At 41.7% G+C, this 16,437-nt stretch overlaps 1 long non-coding RNA gene across 1 annotated transcript in view; it reads left to right on the top strand.

The window, feature by feature from the left end:
- LOC123333213 overlaps positions 1–16,437 on the top strand; it is a 39,293-nt gene that overhangs the window by 9,356 nt on the left and 13,500 nt on the right. The window contains exons 2-3 of the long non-coding RNA XR_006550418.2: positions 12,962–13,106; positions 14,639–14,799. This is a non-coding gene — a long non-coding RNA (uncharacterized LOC123333213). The remainder of the gene's footprint in view (positions 1–12,961; positions 13,107–14,638; positions 14,800–16,437) is intronic.

The following is a 16,437-nucleotide window of genomic DNA, read 5'->3' as shown; positions in this document are numbered from 1 at the left end:
GTCCCTGGGTTCAGATTCTTGCTCTTGAGCTCAATATTAGCCACCGTCAGATCATTTAGTTCAGATAATTCAATTACAGTCTGTCCAGACTACCCCACAGAGTTCTTACAAGGGTTCAATACAATCAGAGCATATCAAACATTAAAGTATCAAATGAAGATTTTTGAAAGTTATAAATGATTGTAAATTTCATTTCTTAGCTCACCAAATGTCTTCAATATTGTCTTTTATATATTTTGCCTCCTCTGAGCTGCACAGTAAGATGAGGGATCACCAGAAGGTGCCTAATAAATGCTTGTTCCATGTATGACCACCCTAAAATCATGACCCTTGTAATTCGTTCAGGACTGGAGCCATGTTTGGAGAACAGAACAAAGAGAAATTCAAATCACTAACAAATCAAATGCAGAACTCTAAGGCAGCTCTTACTAAAATCCCTTTCTGCTCCTGTTCTCTCAGTTCAGTTCAGTCGCTCTTTGTGACCCCATGAATTGCAGCACGCCAGGCCTTCCTGTCTATCACCAACTCCCGGAGTTCACTCAAACTCATGTGCATCCAGTCGGTGATGCCATCCAGCCATCTCATCCTCTGTCATCCCCCTGTCCTCCTGCCCCCAATCCCTCCCAGCATCAGAGTCTTTTCCAATGAGTCAACTCTTCGCATCAGGTGGCCAAAGTACTGGACTTTCAGCTTTAGCATCATTCCTTCCAAAGTAATCCCAGGGCTGATCTCCTTCAGAATGGACTGGTTGGATCTCCTTGCAGTCCAAGGGACTCTCAAGAGTCTTCTCCAACACCACAGTTCAAAAGCATCAATTCTTCCGCGCTCAGCTTTCTTCACAGTCCAACTCTCACATCCATACATGACCACTGGAAAAACCATAACCTTGACTAGATGGACCTTTGTTGGCAAAGTAATGTCTCTGCTTTTCAATATGCTGTCTAGGTTGGTCATAATTTTCCTTCCAAGGAGTAAGCGTCTTTTAATTTCATGGCTGAAGTCATCATTTGCAGTGATTTTGGAGCCCAGAAAAATAAAGTCTGACCCTGTTTCCACTGTTTCCCCATCTATTTCCCATGAAGTGATGGGACCAGATGCCATAATCATCGTTTTCTGAATGTTGAACTTTAAGCCAACTTTTTCACTCTCCACTTTCACTTTCATCAAGAGGCTTTTGAGTTCCTCTTCACTTTCTGCCATAAGGGTGGTGTCATCTGCATATCTGAGGTTATTGAGATTTCTCCTGGCAACCTTGATTCCAGCTTGTGCTTCTTCCAGTCCAGGGTTTCTCATGATGTACTCTGCATGTAAGTTAAATAAGCAGGGTGACAATATACAGCCTTGACGTACTCCTTTTCCTATTTGGAACCAGTCTGTTGTTCCATGTCCAGTTCTAACTGTTGCTTCCTGACCTGCATACAAATTTCTCAAGAGGCAGATCAGGTGGTGTGGTATTCCCATCTCTTTCAGAATTTCCCACAGTTTATTGTGATCCACACAGTCAAAGGCTTTGGCATAGTCAATAAAGCAGAAATAGATGTTTTTCTGGAACTCTCTTGCTTTTCCCATGATCCAGGGGATGTTGGCAATTTGATCTCTGGTTCCTCTGCCTTTTCTAAAACCAGCTTGAACATCTGGAAGTTCATGGTTCATGTATTGCTGAAGCCTGGCTTGGAGAATTTTGAGCATTACTTTACTAGCGTGTGAGATGAGTGCAATTGTGTGGTAGTTTGAGCATTCTTTGGCATTGGCTTTCTTTGGGATTGGAATGAAAACTGACTTTTTCCAGTGCTGTGGCCACTGCTGAGTTTCCTGTTCTCTAGCAGCCTGCAACTCTCAAGTTGTCATTGTCACCCTTCTCCCACAGAATACCCTCTCGCTCACCCTCCCTGGCCCATCCGTTACTCTCTCTGGTGGTGGTTTAGTTGATAAGTCATGTCTGGCTCTTGTGCAACCACATGGACTGTAGCCCATCAGGCTCCTCTGTCCATGTGATTTCCCAGGCAAGAATATAGCAGTGGCTTGCCATTCCCTGGCTTGGAGAATTTTACTTTACTAGCGTGTGAGATGGGTGCAATTGTGCAGTAGTTTGAGCATTCTTTGGCATTGCCTTTCTTTGGGATTGGAAAGAAAACTGACCTTCCAGTCCTGTGGCCACTGCTGAGTTTTCCAAATTTGCTGGCATTTTGAGTGCAGCACTTTCACAGCATCATCTTTTAGGATTTGGAATAGCTCAACTGGAATTCCATCACCTCCACTAGCTTTGTTCGTAGTGATGCTTTCTAAGGCCCACTTGACTTCACATTCCAGTATGTCTGGCTCTAGGTCAGTGATCACACCATCATGATTATCTGGGTCGTGAAGCTCTTTTTTGTACAGTTCTCCTGTGTATTCTTGCCATCTCTTCTTAATATCTTCTGCTTCTGTTAGGTCCATACCATTTCTGTCCTTTATCGAGTTCATCTTTGCATGAAATATTCCTTTGGTATCTCTGATTTTCTTGAAGAGATCCCTAGTCTTTCCCATTCTGTTGTTTTCCTCTATTTCTTTGCATTGATTGCTGAAGAAGGCTTTCTTATCTCTTCTTGCTTTTCTTTGGAACTCTGCATTCAGATGTTTATATCTTTCCTTTTCTCCTTTGCTTTTCGCTTCTCTTCTTTTCACAGCTATTTGTAAGGCCTCCCCATACAGCCATTTTGCTTTTTTGCATTTCTTTTCTATGGGAATGGTCTTGATCCCTGTCTCCTGTACAATGTCACGAATCTCAGTCCATAGTTCATCAGGCACTCTATGTATCAGATCTAGGCCCTTAAATCTATTTCTCACTTCCACTGTATAATCATAAGGGATTTGATTTAGGTCATACCTGAATGGTTTAGTGATTTTCCCTACTTTCTTCAATTTAAGTCTGAATTTGGCAAAAAGGAGTTCATGGACTGAGCCACAGTCAGCTCCTGGTCTTGTTTTTGCTGACTGTATAGAGCTTCTCCATCTTTGGCTGCAAAGAATATAATCAATCTGATTTCGGTGTTGACCATCTGGTGATGTCCATGTATAGAGTCTTCTCTTGTGTTGTTGGAAGAGGGTGTTTGTTACGACCAGTGCATTTTCTTGGCAAAACTCTATTAGTCTTTGCCCTGCTTCATTCCGTATTCCAAGGCCAAATTTGCCTGTTACTCCAGGTGTTTCTTGACTTCCTACTTTTGCATTCCAGTCCCCTATAATGAAAAGGACATCTTTTTTGGGTGTTAGTTCTAAAAGGTCTTGCAAGTCTTCATAGAACCATGCCACCTCATGCGAAGAGTTGACTCATTGGAAAAGACTCTGATGCTGGGAGGGATTGGGGGCAGGAGGAGAAGGGGACAACAGAGGATGAGATGGCTGGATGGCATCACTGACTCGATGGACATGAGTCTCAATGAACTCTGGGAGTTGGTGATGAACAGGGAGGCCTGGCATGCTGTGATTCATGGGGTCGCAAAGAGTCAGACACGACTCAGCAACTGATCTGATCTGATCTGCCATTCCCTTCTCCAGGGGATCTTCTTGAACCAGGGATTAAACCCACGTCTCCTGCTTGGCAAGCAGATTCTTTATCACCGACCCACCAAGAAAGCCTTGTATTCTCTCTAACCCACCACAAACCCATCTCTCCCAGCACTGCACTGGGCCCTCCACACCTCCACATGTGAGATTCCCTAAGGATGGAGGCTCCTTTTTACTCTCATTCTTGTTTTCACTAGACTAAGCCTTTATCCTCAACTCTTTTTCCTAATTCTGCTTCCAAGAGACTGAATATTCTCAATCCTGTTCAGAGGAAGAAGGGGGAAAGAACTAAGCAGTGAATGGAATCAGGACCCAATTTATTTGGCAGAAAGAAGAGTTGAAACATTCACCATTTTTATCTGACTTTGAAACAGAGCAGGACCCTAAGGTCCTTTCCTCTCTGCCTTTTGTCTGTGGAAACCTTTGGCCAAATAATAAGTTTAATCAGAGAGATGAGAAATGCTGAAACAAAAGAAAATAGAAAAAGGGGACCAAATAATAATAATGTAGTCATTAAGCATAGCAAAGGACCATTAATTCCTTCTCAAGGGCTATAGATAATATTCTGAGCCATATCCTGTGAACTGTCTTATAGATACAGAAACCCCAGGTGGAACATTAATTACATGATCACCAGACTGTACCTAAGACACGAACTATCACAATTCCGAGAATTGACCTCAAAGAAATAGGAACAAGTGGACCCTGGAACTGAAGATTGTTGTTGTTCAGTTGTGAAGTCATGTCTGACTCTTTGTGACCCCATGGACTACAGCACACCATGCTTCCCTGTCCTTCTATCTCCCAGAGTTTGTGCAAACTTATGTCCACTGAGTGAGTGATGCCATCCAATCATTTTGTCCTCTGTGGCCCTCCTCTCCTCCAGCTCTCAGTCTTTCCCAGCATCATGGTCTTTTCCAGTGAGTCAGTTCTTCAGATGGTGGCCAAAGAATTGGAGCTTCAACTTCAGCATCAGTCTTTCCAATGAATATTCAGGGTTGATTTCCTTTAGGGTTAATTGATTTGATTTCCTTGAAACCATGGAACTCTCAACAGTCTTCTCTAGTACCACAATTCAAAGGCATCAATTCATCGGTGCTCAGCCTTTTTTATGGTCCAACTCTCACATTCGTACATGACTATTGGAAAAACCATAGCTTTGACTATATAGACCTTTGTCAGCAAGTGATGTCTATGCTTTTTAATACACTGTCTAGGCTTGTCATAGCTTTCCTTTCAAGGACCAAGCATCTTTTAATTTCATGGCTGCATTCACCCACCATCCACAGTGATTGCGGAGCCTAAGAAAATTTGTCACTGTTTCCACTTTTCCCCCAGTTATTTGCCATGAAATGATGGGACTGAATGCCATGATTTAGTTTTTTGAATGTTGAATTTTGAGCCAGCATTTTCACTATCCTCTTTCACTCTCCTCAAAAGTCTCTTTAGTTACTTTTAGCTTTCTGCCATAACAGTGGTATCATCTGCATATCTGAGGTCGTTGATATTTCTCCCAGCAATCTTAATTCCAGCTTGTGATTCAGCTAGCCTGGCATTTCACATGGTGTACTCCGTGGTTAAGTTAAATAATCAGGGTTACAATATACAACCTTGATGTAGTCCTTTCCCAATTTTCGTTGTTTCTTCTGCTATTCTAACTGTTGTTGCTTCTTGACTTGCATACAGGTTTCTCAGGAGGCAGGTAAAGTGATCTGGTATTCCCATCTCTTGAAGAATTTTCCACAGTTTGTTGTGGTTCACACAGTCAAAGGCTGCAGCATAGTCTATGAAGCAGAAATAGACATTTTTCTGGAATTCCCTTGTTTTTTCTAAGATCTAGTGGTTGTTGGCAATTTGATCTCTGGTTCCTCTGCCTTTTCTAAAGACAGCTTGTTCATCTGAGGTCCTCAGTTTGCATACTGCTAAAGCCTAGTTTGAAGAATTTTGAGCATTATCCTGCTAGCATGTGAAGCGAATGCAATTGTACCATATTTTGAACATTCTTTCACATTTCCTTTCTTTGGAATTAGAATGAAAACTGACCTTTTCCAGTCCTGTGGCCACTGCTAAGTTTTCCAAATTTGCTGACATATTGAGTACAACACTTTAACATCATCATCTTTTAGGATCTTAAATAGCTTAGCTGGAATTCTATCACTTCTACCAGCTTTTTCATAGTAATGCTTCCCAAGGCCCACTTGACTTCACCCTCCAGAATGTCTGGCTCTAGGTGAATGGCCACACCGTCGTCATTATCTGGGTCATTAAGATCTTTTTTATATGATTTTTTGGGTATTCTTGCCACCTCTTCTTAATCTCTTCTGCTTCTGTTAGGTCCATACAATTTCTGCCCTTTATTGAGCCCATCTTTGCATGAAATATTCCCTTGGTATCACCAATTTTCTTGAATAGATCTCTAGTCTTTCCCATTCTATTATTTTCCTCTGTTTGTTTGCATTGTTCATTGAAGAAGGCTTTCTTATCTCTCCTTGCTGTTCTCTGGAACTTTGCCTTCAGTTGGGTCTATCTTATCCTTTTTCCTTTGCCTTTCACTTCTGTCCTCAGCTATTTGTAAGGCCTCCTCAGACAACCACTTTTCCTTCTTGAATTTCTTTTTCTTGGGAATGGTTTTGGTCACTTCCTCCTATACCGTGTTATGAACCCTTTGTCCATAGTTCTTCAGGCACTCTGTTTACTGGATCTCATCAGTTGAATCTATTCTTCACCTCCACTGTATAATCATAAGCCATTTGATTAAGGTTTTCCCTACTTTCTTCAATTTAAGTCTGAATTTGGAAAAATGAACTGATAATCTGAGCCACAATCAGCTCCAGGTCTTGTTTTTGCTGACTGTATAGAGCTTCTCCATCTTTGGCTGCAAAGAATAGAATCAATCTGATTTCGGTGTTGACCATCTGGTGATGTCCATGTGTAACGTTGTCTTTTGTGTTGTTGGAAGAGGATGTTTGCTATGACCAGTGCGTTCTCTTGGCAAAACTCTGTTAGCCTTTGCCTTGCTTCATTTTGTACTCTAAGGCCAAACTTGTCTGTTACTTGAGGTATCTCTTGACTTCCTACTTTTGCATTCCAGTCCCCTGTGATGAAAAAGATATCTTATTTTGGTGTTATTTCTGGAAGGTATTATAGGTTTTCATAGAACCATTCAACTTCAGCTTCTTTGACATTAGTGTTTGGGGTATAGGCTTGGATTACTGTGATATTGAATGGTTTTCCTTGGAAACGAACCGAGATCATTCTGTTGTTTTTGAGATTTCACCCAAGTACTGCATTTCAGACTCTTTTGTTGACTATGAGGGCTACTCCATTTCTTGTAAGGGATTCTTGCCAATAGCAGTAGATATAATGGTTATCTAATTAAATTCGCCCATTCCCATCCATTTAGGAATCGACTGATTCCTAAAATGTCGATGTTCTCTTGCCATCTCCTGCTTGATCACTTTCAATTTACCTTGACTTATGGATCTAGCATTCCAGGTTCCTTTGCAATATTGTTTTTCACAGCATTGGACTTTACTCTCACCATCAGATACAACCACAACTGTGGGTTGTTCCTGCTTTGGCCCAGCCTCTTCATTCTTTCTTGAGTGAATTCTCCACTCTTCCCCAGTAGCTTATTGGACACCTAGTGACCTGGGGCACTCATCTTTCAATGTCATTTCATTTTGCCTTTTCATACTGTTCATGGTCTTCTCAAGGCAAGAATACTGGAGTGGTTTTCCATCCCCTACTTCTATGGACTACATTTTGTATGGACTACATTTTGTCAGAACTCTCCACCATGCCCCATCCATCTTGGGTGTCCCTGCATGACATGGCTCATAGTTTTATTGAGCGACACAAGGCTGTGATCCATGTAATTATTTTAGTTAGCTTTCTGTGATTGTGGTTTTCATTCTGGAGGCTGTGTAATTCTGGAGGCTGTGGGAATGTTTCCTCTGTCTGCCCTCTGATGGATGAGGATAAGAAGCTTGTGCAAACTTCCTGATGGAAGGGACTGACTTTGGGGAAAACTGAATCTTGCTCTAGTGGGCAGGGCTGTGCTCAGTAAACCTTTAACCCAATTGTCTGCTAATAGGTGGGGCTGTGCTCCCTCCCTGCTAGTTGTTTGGCCGGTGGTCACCCAATCCTGAAGTCTGCATTCTCTATGGTAGGGCTAATGGTGACCTCCAAGAAGACTTATGCCAACACGTGCCTCTCAGGGCTGCTGCTGCTAGTGCCCTTGTCCCCATGGCAGGCCACTGCCAACCCACACCTCAGCAGGAGACCCTCAAACACTCACAGGGAGTTCTGGCTCAGTGTCCTCTGGGGTCACTGCTCCTTTCTCCTGGGGCCTGGTGCATGCAAGGTTTTGTTTATGCCCTCCAATAGTCTCTGTTTCCTCCAGTCCTGTGGAAATTCTGTAATCAAATTCCACTGACCTTCAAAATAAGATTCCCTTGGGATTCCCAGTCCCTTATCTGGATCCCCAGGTTTGGTAATCTGATGTGGGGTCTAGAGACTTTGCAACTGTGGGAGAACTTCCTTGGTATAATTGTTCTCAGTTTGGGTCACCAACCTGGCAGGTATAGCATTTGATTTTATGTGATTGCGCTCCACCTGCCATCTCATTGCAGCTTCTCCTTTGTCCTTGGACATGGGTTATCTTTTTTGGTAAGTTTCAATATCCTCCTGTCGATGGTTCTTCAGCAGTACAGTTCAGTCGCTCAGTCGTGTCTGATTATTTGTGACCCCATGAACTGCAGCACGCCAGGCCTCCCTGTCCAACACCAACTTCCAGAGTCCACCCAAACCTATGTCCATTGAGTCGGCGATCCATCCAACCATCTCATCCTCTATCATCCCCTTCTCCTTCTGCCTTCAATCTTTCCCAGCATCAGGGTCTTGAAGTATTGGAGTTTCAGCTTCAACATCAGTCCTTCCAATGAACACCCAGCACTGATCTCCTTTAGGATGAACTGGTTGGATCTCCTTGCAGTCCAAGCGACTCTCAAGAGTCTTCTTCAACACCACAGTTCAAAAGCATCAATTCATCTGCACTCAGCTTTCTTTATAGTCCAACTCTTACATCCATACATGACCACTGGAAAAACCATAGCCTTGACTAGATGGACCTATGTTGACAAAGCAATGTCTCTACTTTTTAACATGCTGTCTAGGTTGGTCATAACTTTCCTTCCAAGGAGCAAGCGTCTTTTAATTTCATGGCTGCAATCACCATCCACAGTGATTTTGGAGCCCAGAAAAATAAAGTCAGCCACTGTTTCCCCACCTATTTGCCATGAAGTGATGGGACTGGATGCCGTGATCTTAGTTTTCTGAATGTTGAGTTTTAAGCCAACTTTTTCACTCTCCTCTTTCACTTTCATCAAGAGGCTCTTTAGTTCTTTGCTTTCTGCCATAAGGGTGGTGTCATCTGCATATCTGAGATTATTGCTATTTCTCCCGGCAATCTTGATTCCAGCTTGTGCTTCCTCCAGCCCAGCATTTCTCATGATGTACTCTGCATATAAGTTAAATAAGCAGGGTGACAATATACAACTTTGACGTGCTCCTTTTCCTATTTGGAATTAGTCTGTTGTTCCATGTCCAGTTCTAACTGTTGCTTCCTGACCTGCATACAGGTTTCTCAAGAGGCAGGTCAGGTGGTCTGGTATTCCCATCTCTTTCAGAATTTTCCACAGTTGGTGGTGATCCACACAGTCAAAGGCTTTGGCATAGTCAATAAAGCAGAAATAGATGTTTTTCTGGAACTCTCTTGCTATTTTGATAATCCAGCAGATGTTGGCAATCTGATCTCTGGTTCCTCTGCCTTTTTAAAATCCAGCTTGAACATCTGGAAGTTCATGGTTCATGTATTGCTGAAACCTGGCTTGGAGAATTTTGAGCATTACTTTACTAGCGTGTTAGATGAGTGCAATTGTGTGGTAGTTTGAGCATTCTTTGGCATTGCCTTTCTTTGGGATTGGGATGAAAACTGATCTTTTCCAGTGCTGTGGCCACTGCTGAGTTTTCCAGATTTGCTGGCATATTGAGTGCAGCACTTTCCTAGCATCATCTTTCAGGATTTGAAATAGCTCAACTGGAATTCCATCACCTCCACTCGCTTTGTTTGTAGTGATGCTTCCTAAGGCCCACTTGACTTTGTATTCCAGGATGTCTGGCTCTAGGTGAGTGAACACACCATTGTGATTATCTTCGTCGTGAAGATCTTTTTTGTACAGTTCTTCTGTGTATTCTTGCCACCTCTTCTTAAAATCTTTCGGTTCTGTTAGGTCCGTACCATTTCTGTCCTTTATTGAGCCCATCTTTGCATGAAATGTTCCCTTGGTATCTCTAATTTTCTTGAAGAGATGTCTAGTCTTTCCCATTCTATTGTTTTCCTCTATTTCTTTGCATTGATCACTGAGGAAGGCTTTCTTATCTCTCCTTGCTATTCTTCGGAACTCTGCATTCAAATGAGTATATCTTTCTTTTCCCCTTTGCTTTTTGCTTCCCTTCTTTTCACAGCTATTTGTAAGGCCTCCTCAGACAGCCATTTTGCATTATTGCATTTCTTTTTCTTGGCGATGGTCTTGATTCCTGTTTCCTGTACAATGTCACGAACCTCTGTCCATAGTTTATCAGGCACTCTGTCTATCAGATCTAGTCCCTTAAATCTATTTCTCACTTTCTCTGTATGGTCATAGGGATTTGATTTAGGTCATACCTGAATGATCTAGTGGTTTTCTCTACTTTCTTCAATTTCAGTCTGAATTTGGCAAAAATGAACTGATAATCTGAGCCACACTCAGCTCCAGGTCTTGCTTTTGCTGACTGTATAGAGCTTCTCCATCTTGGCTGCAAAGAATATAATCAATCTGATTTTGGTGTCGACCATCTGGTGATGTCCATGTGTAGAGTCTTTTCTTGTGTTGTTGGAAGAGGGTGTTTGCTATGACCAGTGTGTTCTCTTGGCAGAACCCTATTAACCTTTACCCTGATTTATTCTGTACTCCAAGGCCAAATTTACCTGCTACTCCAGGTGTTTCTTGACTTCCTACTTTTGCATTCCAGTCCCCTATAATGAAAAGGACATCTTTTTTGGGTGTTAGTTCTCGAAGGTCTTGTAGGTCTTCATAGAACTGTTCAACTTCAGCTTCTTCAGTGTTACTAGTCAGGGCATAGACTTGGATTACTATGATATTGAATGGTTGCCTTGGAAATGAACAGAGATCTTTCTGTCGTTTTTGAGATTGCATCCAAGTACTGCATTTTGGACTCTTTTGTTGACTATGATGGCTACTCCATTTCTTCTAAGGGATTCCTGCCCACAGTGGTAGATATAATGGTCATCTGAGTTAAATTCACCCATTCCAGTCCATTTTAGTTCTCTGATTCTTAGAATGTCAATGTTCACTCTTGTCATCTCCTGTTTGACCACTTCCCATTTGCCTTGATTCATGGACCTAACATCCAGGTTCCTATGCAGTATTGCTCTTTACAGCATCGGACCTTGCTTCTATCACCAGTCCCATCAACAACTGGGTGTTGATTTTGCTTTGGCTCCATCCCTTCATTCTTTCTGGAGTTATTTCTCCACTGATCTCCAGTAGCATAATGGACACCTACCAACCTGGGGAGTTGATCTTTCAGTGTCCTATCTTTTTGCTTTTTCATACTGTTCATGGGTTCTCAAGGCAGGAATACTGAAGTGGTTTGCCATTCCCTTCTCCAGTGGACCACATTCTGTCAGAGCTCTCTACCATGATCCATCCATCTTAGGTGGCCCCACATAGCATGTCTTAGTTTCACTGAGTTAGAAAAGGCTGTGGTTCATGTGATCAGATTGGTTAGTTGTCTGTGATTGTGGTTCTAGTCTATCTGCCCTCTGATGCCCTCTCTCCATGCCTACCATCTTACTTGGGTTTCTCTTACCTTGGATGTGTGGTATCTCCTCATGGCAACAGCTAGTTGCAATTTGGTGTTCTTGCAGGAGAAGGTGAATGCACATCCTTTTCCTCTGCCATCTCATCTCCCACTCTTGTCTTCCTGTCTCACTCAGGAAGATTAACTGTACCTAAAACAATCAAGGTGACACTGGTCAGACCACCGATGACCAATCTGAAGATGACTGTCTCAGCTGACTGTGCTGTTTCTGCATGTAGCTCCCTCCTTCTATCCAACCAGCTCTTGCCCCACTGGTTGCCAGTTGGTGGAGTCAGCCTACGCACAGATGTCCACCACACCAACCCCTAGTTGCCGGCATCTGAAATGAAGCAAACCTCCCTGTCCACCAGCCTGGCCTGTTTGTTGGCTTTTGGGTGGGCAACAGCCAGACTCCATTCCTTCCAGTAACAATTTCATAGAATGTTTAGATGGAGAATAACAGGATCAGCAAATATTTATTACATTCCTGTTAGGAAACTGGCTCCAGGAATGAGCTGAAAAGAGAAAGCTACACTACTCAATTGTTGAAGACTGGTGGGGAGAGTGGCGGAGCATTTTTCCAGAAATGTCTGTGAATGCTAGAGAAAGTGAAAAGTACTGTAGCAAAAAAAAAAAAAAAAAAAAAAAAATCAACTACTTTCTTAAATATAGTTCAGTGAATTTTGGCAAGTGTATAGTCATCTAACCATCATCCATTATCCCCAAAAGTTCCACTGTGTTCCTTTTCAGCCAGTTTTCTTTCACTGCTTCCAGCTCTTGTCAACTGCTGGTTGATTTTCTCTCTCTATGGTACCATCTTTTCTAGAACAATGTGTAAATAGAAGTAAAGGTTATGTAGTCTTTTCTTATGTGTATTAGTAATTCATTCTTTTTATTGCTGAGTAGTGCTCCATCCATTGTACATACATATCAAACTTGTTTATCCATTCTCCAGTTAATGGGCATTTAAAGTATTTCCAGGCTTGGCTACCATGAACAAAGCTGTTATGAACATTCATGTAGAGGTGTCCATGTGAACATAGATTTTTGTTTCTCTTGTGTAAATACCTAGGATTTGGGTTGATGTGTTGCATGGTAGGTTATGATTACTCTTAAAAGAAGCTGCCCTGCTGGTTTCCAGAGTAACTGCATGAGGGTTTAGTTGCTCCACATTCTTGCTGCCACTTGGTATTGTCAGTTGTTTTGACTGTGGTCATTTATGTATCTTATTTGATGGTGTATCTGTCCAAATCTTTAGCCCATTTCTAATTGGGTTGTATAAGTTGTATTTTTCCTATTAAGTCTTATTATTGAGTAAAATTTCTTTATGTATTCTAGACACAAGTGCTTTATTGAATGTATATTTTCAAAATATTTTCCACCAAGTCTATGGCTCATTTGTTTTTCTAATTTCTTAATATTTTTTTTTTAAAGAGCAGAAGTATGTAATTTTGATGACATCCAACTTATCGATTTTCTTCTTTTATAGTTTGTGAGATATCTTTGCCTAACTAATGCAACGTCACTGTTACTGTTTGAAACGTGTACTCACTCTGGTCCAAACTAGTATGTTGAAGTCTTAACCCTGACTGCCTTGGAATGTAACCTTATATGGAGACAGAATCTTTGTAAAGGTAAGCAAGTTAAAATGAGTTTATTAGGGTGAGTCATAACAGATTTACTTTCCTGGTGGCTCAGATGGTAAAGCATCTGCCTACAATGTGGGAGACCCAGGTTCAATCCCTGGGTTGGGAGGATCTCCTGGAGAAGGATCCCATGGACAGAGGAACCTGGTAGGCTACAGTCCATGAGGTCGCAATGAGTTGGACATGACTTCACTTTCACTTTCATAACAGATTATTCCTATAAGGAAAGGAAATTTGGAGACACACACCCACACAGATACACAGAGAGAATGTGATATATCTATAGACCAAAGCATCCCCCAAATGTTAGCACAGCACTAGAAGAAGAGAAAGGCATTGAACATATACTTCCTCACAGCTCTCAGAAGGAGCTAGCCTTTCCAACACCTTGACATTGGGCTGTCACTCTCCAGAGTTGTGATAGAATATATTTCTGTTGTTTCAGCTATTCAGTTTGTGGTACTTTGTTATAGCAGTCCTAGCAAACTAATATAGTCACTAAGAGTTTCTCCTACTTTTTAACTAGAGGTCCTGTACCATTTTTGTAAGATTGATACAGCAGAGATATGAAAAAGTTCCTGAGATCAAAATGATTTCAGAATGAGTTTAAAGAGTTGGATGATGCTTGTAGCAATAAAATTTTTATAGGAATAAAGAAAATTTGCCTTTGTTTTGGCAAGTAGAGAGAAGTGGATTTCATCTTTGTGAAAACTAATTTCACTGAAGCCATAAAAGTTGGGCACTGTCTCACTATAATTCAATGAATTGGAAATACAATTTTGGGGGACCAAAAGTTGCAGTTTGCAGAACCATCATTCTTTCATTCCATTCTGAGGAAATTCACTGCTTCTTCATAGGCAGTGTCCAAATATAAGGTTTTGGAATTAAGGAGCAAAGTGTTGAATGGAGTGTTTAGTAGCTAAGATAGGCAATGAGCTTGTGTTAGATTTTTCACAGAGGCCACTCGCTGAATGGAGTTTCAGATCTCAGCAGTGTTTGGTTACTTAATCTAACTGCTTACAAACATAAGGTATTCAAGAAATTCAACAATTATGACTTGCTTACTGTATACTCAGCATTGTCAAAATAAGCAGAAGCCCAAAACGTGAAGACCCAGTGCTTCAGAAATCTGCAGTACACTGGATTTCAGCCATTGTGGTTATTAAGAACACCACTCCTGCATCTTCCTGGCTTTCTATGGTAGTCTTGGGAGATCAGTGCTCATGTTGGGATCTCAGTAAAGGTTTAGAAGCATGCTGGATGGCAGAGGATGCCAATTATTATTCAAAGAAGTGCTGCAGTGTTCAAAAAATACATGATACATCAATAAGGATGATGATTTCTCATTTTTCTGAGTTGAATGGAAGGAAGTATTGTAATTATGTTTTACTAATGAGGAAACAGAAATAGAGAGAATCTATAAGGACATATTCAGAAATACCAGCAATATTTAGCCAAAGCTTTCAATTAAAGTTTTTACTGTATTATTTTGGTCAGAAGTATCTTCTTTACTATTACAGAATCTTTGTTCATTCGGATATATGGAAGACTATTGTTCTGCATATTTCCAATCCCTCTCTTCCCCCAACCTCCGTGGGTGTTGCGCCTGCCTTCACATCCTGCCGGGCTTGACTCTGGACTCAGTCACCTGATTGCTTTAGGCAACAGGATGTCAATGGAGGTGAGCAAAGGCTTGAAATGTGCTTGCACACGTGGTTTTGGTCTCTAGAGCTCCTGACTTTTACCATGAGAAGAACATGATGTGGACACTGCTCATGTAAGAAGGATGAAAGGCATGGAGCAGACCTGGATGCAGTCTGCAGCTGGGAGTCAGGCCCAGGTTAGCCAGGCCACATCAGCCAAGTCCATAGATGTGTGAGGGAGCAGCAGGCTTCTGCAAGCCACTGAAGTGTCCAGGTTATTTGTCAGGTATCTTTGTTTATGTAGGACTACATTAATACATACTTTTGTAAAATGCAAAACAGTTATAGATAACACAGTGTAGTCCTCAGTGCTAATGTGCTGTATGTGTTGTGTTGTGCTCGGTTGCTCCGTAGTGTCTGACTCTTTATGACTCCATTCTGTAGCCCACCAGACTCCTCTGTCCATGGAATTTTCCAGGCAAGAATACTGGAGTTGGTTGCCATTTCCTACTCCAAGGGATCTTCCCAACCCAGGGATTGAACTTGTATCTCTTAAGTCTTCTGCATTGGCAGGTGGATTCTTTACCACTACATAGACTGGAAACAATGAGAATGGAGGCTGAATGGTCTGAAGAACTGGCACAGGACTCGAAATCATAAAAGCTGGGTGCAGTGGTTTTTCTATGTTTAATGATAATAGCTTATGAAATGCTGACCATATGCCAGGCATTTTTTCTAGCAGTTTTATTAACTCATTTAATTCTCACAACGACCCTATGAGGCACATTTATTGATATCCCTACCTTAGAAATGAGGAAACTGAGGAACAGAGAAATTAAGAAATCAACTGAGGTCTCACAGTAAGTGGCTGGACTAAGATTGGCACCTGGACAGGCAGTGTAATGGATGCTGTCATGCACCACCCAGATGCCTGGTCACAACTGAGGTGCTCATTTTCCCAGCTGCTGGGAGAGCAGGTTCTTGATGCCTCTCAGCTGAGTCCCTCTCTGGAAGTTGGCCAAAGGAAGGTGCCTCTCTCAAATTACATTCTTTCTTGGGGATAGTACATCCAATGTCTGGTCAATATGTGGCCAAAACCCTGGTCAAAACTTCTTTGTCCACATTAAGGACGACTTGAACTCCCTTCCAAGTCAGGAATTCTCAGCAAGATCAGACTAGTCCTTTCATCAACTCTGCCCAATCCTGCTTCCCTCATTTCCTAAAAGGTGTTTTTGACAATGTTCCCTAATAAGCCGACATACAAATACCCACCTCAGTCTAATTCAAGGAACCCAGTCTGAGATAGCTGCATTCCTGAGTCTTGAGTTTCTAGCTACCACACGTATTGCAAGCCACCATTTGGAGTTTCATTATAAAGGAGGGACGATAATACCCATCTTATTGAGAGGGTTGAAAATGGTAGTATTTTACATTCATTTTCACTCTGGAGAAAGTGGCGATCTGGCTTCTGTCCCCCACCCGTTTTCTCACTCTTTGAAAGCTCTTATCACTAAGGTCATCAATGGCTTTTAATGACAAAACCCAATTGATATTGTTTAGACTGGACTCTATGGCATTTGATTTTATCATCACTTGTGAACTTGGTATTTTGATGATTGTTTTTCACAAGATTCCAATTCTTCTCTTATTCAACTACCACCTGCATATTCATGACT

The sequence above is a fragment of the Bubalus bubalis genome, chromosome 4 (genome assembly GCF_019923935.1).
Source record: "Bubalus bubalis isolate 160015118507 breed Murrah chromosome 4, NDDB_SH_1, whole genome shotgun sequence".
NCBI lineage: Eukaryota > Metazoa > Chordata > Mammalia > Artiodactyla > Bovidae > Bubalus > Bubalus bubalis.
The sequence above is the reverse complement of the archived record's forward strand: the minus strand, read 5'-3'. Positions and strand labels throughout refer to the sequence as shown.